The 10,819-nt window shown below is 42.2% G+C and overlaps 1 long non-coding RNA gene across 1 annotated transcript in view; it reads right to left on the bottom strand.

Moving 5' to 3' along the window:
* LOC310766305 overlaps positions 1-10,819 on the bottom strand; it is an 818,379-nt gene that overhangs the window by 332,133 nt on the left and 475,427 nt on the right. The gene's annotated exons all lie outside the window — the stretch shown is intronic.

The raw sequence follows: 10,819 nt of genomic DNA on the forward strand, positions 1-10,819 counted from the left end.
TAATGGGGCCTCCCGCTGCCGCCGCGCCGCCAGAGCACAATTTCTGTTCTCATCCTGAAGCAAAGTTCTTAACCTGAGGTTAGCGGAGTCTGTAACCTGAAGTGTATGTAACCTGAAGCATATGTAACCTGAGGTACCACTGTATATATATTCACCTTTGCTTACCTCTCACAGAGACTGAGATTGCAAGAGTTTCTTCATAGCACAGGGAACATAGATACTGACGCAGTCATTAATATTATAATATAGTTTGGGGGTATTTAGAGTAGAGAAGCAACAGGCAACTCCTCTTCCTTTGCTATTATCTCTGAAGCAAACCCCCCTCCTGTAGATGAATCCAAAGCAGCTATTGGACTTTTATAACACAAGCTTGTGTGTATAACTTGAAGTTTAGGCCTGCAATGAGCAAACCTATAATGCACATAATCCCTTAGACTGACATTCTGGCTTCCATTGGTAAAAAGATCCAACCCCTCCCCCCCTTTTTTTGCAGCAGCCAACTCTGCCAGCCTATAGCATGTCTCACATGCATTTCTAGTCTGTTGCCATAGCAACAAGAACCTAACTTCCCTCCCACTTCTTTCTGCCAAGTTGGTTGTTGCCCATCAACACATCAATGATAATAATGCCCTAATTTCTGTCAGATTAACTCATGGGCTTTCAAGTAGCCATTATGTGTGGTCCCCCCCCTTAGTTCTGCCTAGTAGTTAAACACTTTAAGAGTGCTCTGTTCAAATTACCCTTATTTGCATAGGAAATAGAGACCTCTTATTAACGTAAGATTCTATGATTGGTTTTTTAATAAGCCCTGCTTCTAAAGCATTGAGATCCCTACAGGGATTTTGCCAGTTTTTCCAAACATTTAGGTTTCACCTGATAAAAGGTCACAGCTCTAGTTCCCGGGATGTTCAGATTTGCAGGTGCAGATCAGTATTGATATTGTTATAAGAAAAAACTGCTCCTTTTCCCTTATGGGGTACCCAGTAAATGTGTTTGTTCCTGCTCATCTGTCCTGAAAATCTAGGTAACTGTATCCAAATGGCTGCTTCCTGTTCCATGGAATCTGCTTCCTGTTCCATGGAATCCTTTGAAAGGATGAGCCTTGTTCTTTTTAAGCCAACTTTCCTTACCATATTTCTACATGCCCAGTGGCGTAGCGTGGGTTGTCAGCACCCGGGGCAAGGCAAGTAATTTGCGCCCCCTAACCCGTGGATTTGCGCCCCCTAACCCGTGGATTTGCGCCCCCTAACCCGTGGATTTGCCCTAACCCCAGATGTTGCGCCCGGTGTGGCCGGCCCCCCCCTGCACCCCCCACGCTACGCCACTGTACATGCCTACTTTCCTTTTATGATTTAGTGCCACGTGATTCTGATTTCCTAATATAGAACCTGTTGTTTTATTTTACTGCACTACCATGCTTATGGATTTCAGCCCCTGTGGCTTAAAATGCTCCGTTCTGTTATCTGTTTGGTTTTTACATGACCAAAAGACAATTCAAAAAGCATTGAAATCTATTGAAATCACCTATTTGGTGATTACTACTTTTTCTGAGGTTAAAATCTCCTACAAGCCCCCCCAAACTTAAAAAATAAATAAATTGTAGAGCATTTGCTTTAAATGATTTTTGGGACTTTAAGGCTGCAATCCTATGCACACTTACCTGTGAGTAAGTCCCATAGAACTTTAGACAGCTTACTTCTGATAACACATTCTTAGGATTGCACTAGCATGCCATCCAATGGGCATATCCTGAGTCTGTTCTAGGCTGCTGTGGAAAGCTTTGTGCAGAGCAAAAGGCAAGGGTACCACTTTTAATAAAATGATGAAGGCAGGCAGTTATTTTAAACTCACTGGTGACGTGTGGCACTTTAAAGGTGCCTGCTTGCTAAAGCAATCTGTACGTGTCAAGCTTAAATTTCTCTTTGTAAACATGGCAAGTCCTATTGCGTCCCAGCATGCAAAGGGGCCTGGTTAGAATTATTTTGCTCTGTTAGTTGCCAAGCCTGCTCTGCAATCATACTATTACTCATATCCTTGAGGAATCCCTAGCATTGGAGCAATGCCAAGCAGACTCCATGACTGGAATAAGAATGTGTGTCTCTTTTGCTCCTGTTCAATGGAGAATCACCAAAAGAGAGGCTGATAAACCACATGCAGGTGAGAGACTGAGAAGATGTCCTGTTTCTCTTGGGGCATGACATCCTTTGAAAGGTCTTGTTCAGAGGCACTGTGTTCTCAGGTACTTTCTCAGGCTATTAAATATATTCTTTGCATATATTTGTTACCAAGCTCTGGATGGTTGCTGGTTTACTAATGGTTTCTTCTGTTTTGAGCTTCACAATGTGCTGTTTTTCATGGTCATTATGGATTTCTGTGAAATAATAATGATTTAAAAAAACCTCACAATACTATTTGCTTGAATAAGTCCCCTCAAAATCCACAACTGAAATGCATGTTGGTGAAAACTGTAAATAAATATAAGCAGAGCCTGATTATGGGAAGCACTTTTTAAAACATCAGTATATTTTTATGAATTTATATTTCTTATTATTTATTTATTCTTATTATTTATTTATTTATTCAATTTTGATTCTGCCCTTCCTCCCAAAGGAGTGCAGGAGTTACACATGTATATTTTTCCATATGCAGACAGTATTGGTGCTTTCAGATTAATGCCACCTGGTGCTCATTTAAAGTTCTCTAGTGCATACCACTCTTGCAGAAACTGCGCTGCCTGGGCATTGACCTGGCTTCCAATTACTCTGAACAAAGCATGTTGGCAATGCAGTCCGGAGCTTTAATGAGTTGTGCTGACATGATGTTGTTGCATGACATTTCTCCTGCTACTATTACTCCTGCATTAGCTGAAGTGATCTCAGGGAAATTAATTATTTCAGCCAAACATTTTTCACTTGTATTCAACATATAAACTTTTTTATTTTTTAAGATCCTACACTTGTCTCACAATGTCTTTGCTGGTGTAAACTGGCATATGTTCATTGACTGCATTTAACTGGGGATCCATTTCATACATCCATTGATTACATTTAGAATCATAGAAATGTATAGTTGGAAGGGACCTCAGGGCCCATCTAATCCAACCCCCTGCAATGTAATCTTTCACCCATTGTGGGGCTCGAACCCAAAACCCCAAGATTAAGAGTCTCATGCTCTACCAACTGAGCTATCCTGCCTCAGCTAATCTTTTGCACTGGCTAATGATTGGTTCTCCATTAGGATTTTTACATTGTTTAAGTTTAGTAAGATGAAGGGAGTCCTTAAATCCAATGATTTTAATGGATCTACTCTGAGTATAACTTAGTCAGATATAAATGTGGATTGATAGCTATGCGTAGTTCAGGTACCTGTGCTAAACCTACACTGTAGAGTGATTGCCTTTCAGAAAATAACATAAAATGAATCAGATGGTTCTCATATCCAAAAAAACATTGTACTGATTTCCCTTTTTCCTTATTCCTTTTAAGTGAATAAGAATGAATCCCATTGCGTGATGGGTGACAGGACAATATCTTCCACTGCACCTGAGTGTAGCAACCTAGTGGTTGTCTGCCCTGAAAACAGATTTGGGTCAGATATTCCACAATGGCACACACAAACACAAATCCCCTATTAGAATACAAGAGTATAAGAAGAGGACTGCTGGACCAGGCCAATGGCCCATCCAGTCTAGCATCCTACTCTGAGTGACTAACCAGATACATAGAAGAAGCCCTGAAGCACAGACAGCACTCCCACCTTATGCAATTCCCAGCAGTTCATATTCTCAGAGGCATATTGCCTTGAACAGTGGAGGAACCCACTTTGTTAATGTTTTTGTCTCCTCCTTGACTTCCTTGCACACTTTATAAAAACCACGAAATATTATAATATGTCGCGCTACTGGATGGAATGACTGTTCTAGGAATTGTTAACATTGGTTGCCAACTAATTCCGCATTTTCTGCTTTCGATCCACTTGATGGCGATTATGATTGTGCTTTTAGAGGTGAAGACCTTGCAGCTCTTTTAGTTAGTTTTGGTTTGCTAACAAGGGCTCTGTTATGCTGTATTTAGTTCATCGTTGCATTTGATTACATTGGGTGTTTCTAAACAATTGTAGAAGCTTTGGTATAAGATAACAATTCCGTCAATCATTATAGTTTAATTTAAAACAATGTTTTATTTATCAATTGTTGGATTTATATCTCTATTCCAAAGAGCTTCATGCAGCGTACCTGGATTCCTTGGAACACACCGAGTGCCGGATTTACATATAAGCTAAAAAAAGCTATAGCTTAGGATCCCAATCTCCTGGGGCCCCCCAAAAAAATTAAAGGAAAAAACTGGATGTACATTTCCAAAATATAAGATAAAAAACAAATAAAATATAACCTACATACAGCAACCGTGTTTTGTGTTGTGTATGATGTAAGTAATGGGCCCTGCCTGCTAGGCTGCTCCCTAAAATATCACTGGCTTGCTCATTTCTATATATAGGGTGCCTACATTCTGCATGGACTGGTTGCATGGCAACATGTACAAGTTGCTTTAGATACCTATTAGGTCCATAAATTACCATATAGCATATATTCAACACACACAAAAATACAATTTGTTGTTGACAAAGGACAGCTGGACATATAAAGGGCCCCATTACCTTCAGTAGCTTACAGCCTCACCAAACCTAAATCTGGCCCTGAACACACCTATTGAAGTCATGGTGAGGCCCAGAATGGCTCAGTTTCAGAGATGCAGCTACACTGAGCAGATGACAAAAGTGGGAGAAGAGAGGAAGTTGGGCATCTGTTCTGAACACTTCCTTTTGATGACAGTATGCTTTCCCTTTGCAGTGCAGGCGCTGCGGTTAATTCATTTTGCCTTGCAAAACTAATGAATATTGTAATTCAGATATAATAAAGGACAGAAACCAGTTTAATATCACTGAAATCAATGGATCTAAGCAAATCTCGCTACAAATACTTTGGTTCAATGCACATTATAGACTGGGCTGCTACTCATTGCTGGAAAATAATTATCGAAAGTTGTTCAATATAAACAATTGTTTGTAATAACCTGGAACACTTTAAGAAATGTGTTTTGTATTTTTCTTCTTCCAGATTTTCAATTAATAGACATAAACAATAACTTTAAAGGTGCTAAATAGTGCAGAAATATAACACGTGCACCTGTTTTGTTCAGCAGGAATCCAAGTGCTGGAACAAAGGTAAATTGGCTGTTTCTTAATCCCTGGCATAACCTTTAGCTACTATAAAACAAAGCTTTTGTGAGGTCATTCCAAGCAAGCATACCTGTTCTTTTGCATGCAATATAGTTTCCTAAAGGAAGTCTGCTGAGGACTCTTACTGAGCTGTCTGTCACAGTTACCCTCACTTCAGCTTGTATGGCAGCTGGAGCCTTATCTGTTCTTCTGCACTAGTTTGTTTCCTGGGATATGTCTTGGGGACTCCTGGTACCATTTATTCTAGATCCCTGATGAAGTCACTGTTTAGTGCTTCACTAATGAGGTTGATAAGCAGAGGCACACAAAAGACTCAGTGATTGCAGCGGCAGAGAGGAATTAGTTCCCCTTACTTATTATGTCCTTTGCAGTGCTTATCAAGAGGTCTGGAACAGCAAGCTTATCAGGACATATAAGCTAGTTATGTATCCTTTTCAGAAAAAGATTTCATTTGTATATTACTGATAATTGTTTCATATATATCTTTTGTATATCATAAAAATCACCACTTAGGGATGTTTTGATCAAGCTGCTTAAAAGTTGTCAATGAAACAAATAAGTAGAAATTATCACTAAGCCGACAACAAACATCGGACTAAAGCTGGCTAGTGATTGTGGTACAAAACAAACCATGGTCATGTGTTTGGATGACATACAAACCTTTGTGGTTTGTTTGCCCACTCACATGAGAGGTCACAGCTATTCCTTTAGCAGACAAATCTTTGCCTTGGTTCGCTGATGGAGTGAAGAACAGGACAGTGAGATGGCATTCAAGCGGCGTAGGAATCTAAATCCAGAATGACTCCTTGCTCTGCTTCAACAATGTGATGCGTTTTAAATTTCTTGGTTATTGGTTTGTTTTGCAACCAGTACATTCAGGGTCTGATGTTAAGGAGTGTCCTGAAGAATAGATACTGTTGATTTGTTATCTGTGTGGTCTAGGTGAGCTTTGATATATAGTGGAAGGCATGTTCAAACACAAAAGGACAGGGAGAATTCTTATGGCTTCTTAAGATTCTCAGAGGACCAAAACAAAAAGGAGGAGGAGAATGCAAACTAGGAACATTCTGTTGGGCTGAGTGTACACAAAAATGATGAGCGTGGTGATTTCACCTGGGTGGTGATGGCTTGCCCTGCCCATTCCAATAATGGGATTTCTAAGACTTGCAAACATTGCATAGCAAAATTGCACAATGACAACTCTGACTAGGGATCACGTTGCAACGTAAGTGCCTCTTCCTTGACACAGCTAAATCTTTAAATACTCTGGATTCTTGCCGTGCATCTTGCATGAAGTGTGTTGTTCTCCATGCTGTTCTCTCCCCTCCGGTTGCTGCCCCCACCTATGTCTGGCGATCTCAAGTAGCTGTCCAGGTGCCAGAAATTCTGCCCTTGGCCCACCTTAAACATTTCTTCCTGATGCCAGACTTCACTTGATGTAGTGTCACTCCAGAACATGGTAGGAAATTTAGGTGGTGGCTTGCTGGCTCCTAGTCACTCTGCACTGCTGCCTGCCACTCCTGCCACTGGCACCGGGTAAGCTTGTTTGGGGGGGGGGCATGGCTGCAGGACAGACTTCATCAGAGAGGCCATTGCCCAGTGTTTCTTCATATAGACCTGCCTCTGCCCCTGCCTAATTATACCACATAGCCTTGGGCCTGCCACTCTCCCACCTGCACTTTAAAGTGTTACCACTCTGGTGCAGTGTTAACGCATAAGTTGCTGTTTGTGCAGTGGTTTCCAAAGTGGATAGTACCGTCCCCTGGGAGGATAAGGTAAAGGTAAAAGACCCCTACACAGTTAAGCCCAGTCAAAGGCGACTCTAGCGTTGCGGCACTCATCTCGCTTTTCAGGCCGAGGGAGCCGGCATTTGTCCACAGACAGCTTTCCGGGTCATGTGGCCAGCATGACTATACCGCTTCTGGTGCAACGGAACACTGTGACAGAAGCCAGAGTGCATGGAAACACCGTTTACCTTCCTGCCACAGCGGTACCTATTTATCTACTTGCACTGGCATGCTTTCAAACTGCTAGGTTGGCAGGAGCTGGGACAGAGCAACAGGAGCTCACTCCATTGCAGGGATTCGAACCGCCAACCACTCGTGTAAGCGGCTCCTCTCCTCTCCCGCTTTGCTCCTTTAAAGCAAGCAGGCTCTCTGTCCCTCTCTCCTCCCCACTCAGCGGCTCTTCTCTCGCTTTGCTGTTTCAAAGCGAGCCACGGAGGAGGGAAGGAAGGGGAACCATGGATCCTCTGCTCACAACTGCAGCAGTTCCCCCCCGCCACCCGTAGGCATTCACTCCATAACATGCACAGACATTTCCCCTTACTTTCTAGGAAGAAAAAAGTGAGTGTTATGGTGCAAAAAATACGGTACTTCTGGATTTTCGGCATTCGAAAACCGAAATGTTCGACTTCCAAGATATTCGAAAACTGAGGTACCACTGTCCTCTGTTCTGAACTTAAACATGGAAAGCGTAACAATGGTGGTCAACAAAAGAAGTTTAAAGATTCTCTTGAGGCAAATCTAAAAAAATGTAGTATAAGCATAGACAATTGGGAAACACTGGCCTGAGAGCCCTCCAATTGGAGAACAGCCTTTACCAAAGGTGTCATGAACTTCAAAGACACTCAAACTCAGGATGAAAGGGAAAACTAAGAGGAAGGCATGTTTGGCAAACCCTCACTGTGCTCAACTCCCGCCTGGAAACCTATGTCCCCACTGTGAAAAGACATGTGGATCCAGAACTGGCCTCCACGGTCACTTACGGACTCACTGTTAAGACCATATTCATTGAAAACAATCTTACTTGGCTATGAGTGATCGCCAAAGAAGAAGAAGATTTAGCGAGCCATTACCAGGCTGTCCTAGCTATTCCAGCAATTGAATCCATGCTGGAGCCAGGAATTAGAAGGGGCCCCAGGCATTCAGCACACACTCACTCACAAATATATACACAACTCAATACTGACTCAATGCTGTAGCGATTCAGTCTTAAATATATCTCAAAATTGAAATGCGATACAGAAAGAACCACATATTTTAATATGGACTCTAATGTGCCTCCAAAATTTAGCTCGTTTGTCCATTTATGTTGACCGATGGACAATTATATTAAAACTGGGCATGTGATAATCCATAAGAATGTCTGTCAAAATAAAGGCATCATGATGTAAGCATTCAGCTTATATAACAGAATACCATTTAGCTATCAGGAAAAAACCCAGAAAGACTTTTTGCATTGTTTCCAGTATCCTTCCCGTGCAACCAGCCAAGTTGTGTAAGACAAACTCTGCGTCTTCTGTGGTGAAAGGAACACACCATTGCAAAACAGGATCATTATACCAAAAGGAATTATATTTCAGGTGATGCAACAGTCAGTGCCGTAAGAAACAATCGTATATGTGCACAGATATGCATATATAATTATCTACACATACTAGACACTACAAATTTCAACATACAGGTAGAAATAATGGAAGCGAAGATTCACTCCCTAGTTGGACACTGCTTGCTAATGACATTTGCTTTGCTGTGGGGTTGGAACACTTTGCTCTGAAAAGACAACAAATAACATTTGGCCAACGAGGATCATCAGCATTTGCCACCCATATAAAAGATCGCTTCCCAGGGTTTCTTCAGTGTGTGTGTGAAGACTGATGATGGGAAGGGAACTGGTGTTTTGAAGTGGTCCATAGCTGTACCTGAGAAGATCACACAAAAATGAACGTTTGATTTCATCTCTGCTCATCGTGTTCCTTGCAAGGTGTATGGATTGGAAGTGTGAGAGTGGGCCAGGGTGCATAGCTTAACACACCACATTCTATGTTTGAGGACAAGAGGAAGAAAAGCAAAACTTAAAGTGCCCAAGGCTGCTCTAATACAAGATTTTCACATCAGCTCCTGATTGGCACTAAAGGATGCTTAACATAACATGGCTTTAAAATCCAAAGTGTAGAAGCAGAGGAATCGGGGCAACAAGGGTGGACACCAGGTCCAGTGACCGTATAGACAGTAACAGTCGTTGTGCAGTGAGTCAGTGAGTCGGGCTGTTAACCAGAAGGTTGATGGTTCAAGCCCACCCAGAGACAACTGCAAGCAGGATTCCTGCATTGGACTAGATAACCCCCTCCCCAGGGTCCCTTCTAACTCTAACATTCTTCTCTATGATTCTGAGATCTAAAGAGATTGAGTGAATATTCAGAAAGGCAGGGAAAGCTTTGTTTCCCACGCTTCTTAACAGAGGTCAATGCTCATGATCTTGATTCAGTGTTAGCTGCTCAGGCTCTTTTCATATGAGCCATTGTCTGAGGAGAGCAGGGTGCTGGTGTGGTCCAAGGGGGGGAGCACTGGACAAATGACCTGAGTTCAAATCCCTGTACAGTCATCATAGATTCACTAGGTCCCACTGGGTAAGTCACCAGAGAAGAATAGCAAACATATCCTATATCGCAAAGAAAAAGTGGCAGGTGGCCCAGTCCTATCCACTGGAAGTCCCTCCCCCACTTAGGATCACTCTTGCCTTTAGGATGCCATATAGGACCCCCCCCCATGGGCTATTTGGAGGAGATTCCCTAATCATAGTTTTCAGGGCAGACTGTGACTCCTCTATGCATCTCATCCGTCTATCTAAAAAGGAATGGGTTTTGAGTTCCCCCGACCTTCTGTGCGGCCCCTGAACCCTGAAACACTCTTTAGGTTCTTACATGATTCCCTGAAACAAACTCTATGTTCATTGGGCCCCGGAAACCCTGAAGCCACATGGAGGATTGGGGAACACACAAAACATTTTATTTTATCAAGGATGATGGCATGGGACCGTAGACATGGCAACCAAAAAAAATCTTTTCCATCATTGGGCATGTAAACTGAAATGGGATTTCAAGGGTTACAGTTAGTTTTGTGGGGGACTCAAAACCTGTTTCATATGATTGGGGGTGATAGGATAGTCATGTAGAGGGGTTTCAAGCCATCCTGAAAACCATATTCCTGCTCATCAAGCCCTTAAACCAAAATGGAGTTATGGGGTCACATGATTGCATCACATGATATGAACACATGGAGGGGTCATAACATATGTTGAAAGTTGTTTAGGGTAGTACCTCAAAATAGCCTATGGGGGGAATCTTCCATGGCATCCTTAAAGCAAAAGCAATCCTAAGCGGGGGTGGGACTTACAGTGAAAGGGAAGTGGAGCAGCTGTCACCTTTGGTCTGTGATATGATATATGCACCTCATACATATCTTTTTCACTGATGGACTATAGCATCAAGTAGCGACTTGCAGGTTTGAATATGGTATCACCACAATTAACATTTCATAATGCAGTTCCCCCCCAATGGAAACAGTTCTGTGTTCGCATGAGTCAGCTAATTGAGTAATGAGACATACATTGAAGCATATGCGTGCATGAGCCATCTTCTCAGTGTCCTATATGTAAAATGAGAATCAGAGTTAGGATAGGTGTTGAATGGGGCCTTGAAGGTCCTGTAGCCAACCCTCATGGGCAGGGCAGGATATATCAGCTGCTCTTGTTGGGTTGTTCTAAGGATAAACAATATAAATTCTGTAATGCATTTTGC

The sequence above is a fragment of the Podarcis filfolensis genome (assembly GCF_964270895.1).
Source record: "Podarcis filfolensis genome assembly, chromosome: 1".
Lineage (NCBI taxonomy): Eukaryota > Metazoa > Chordata > Lepidosauria > Squamata > Lacertidae > Podarcis > Podarcis filfolensis.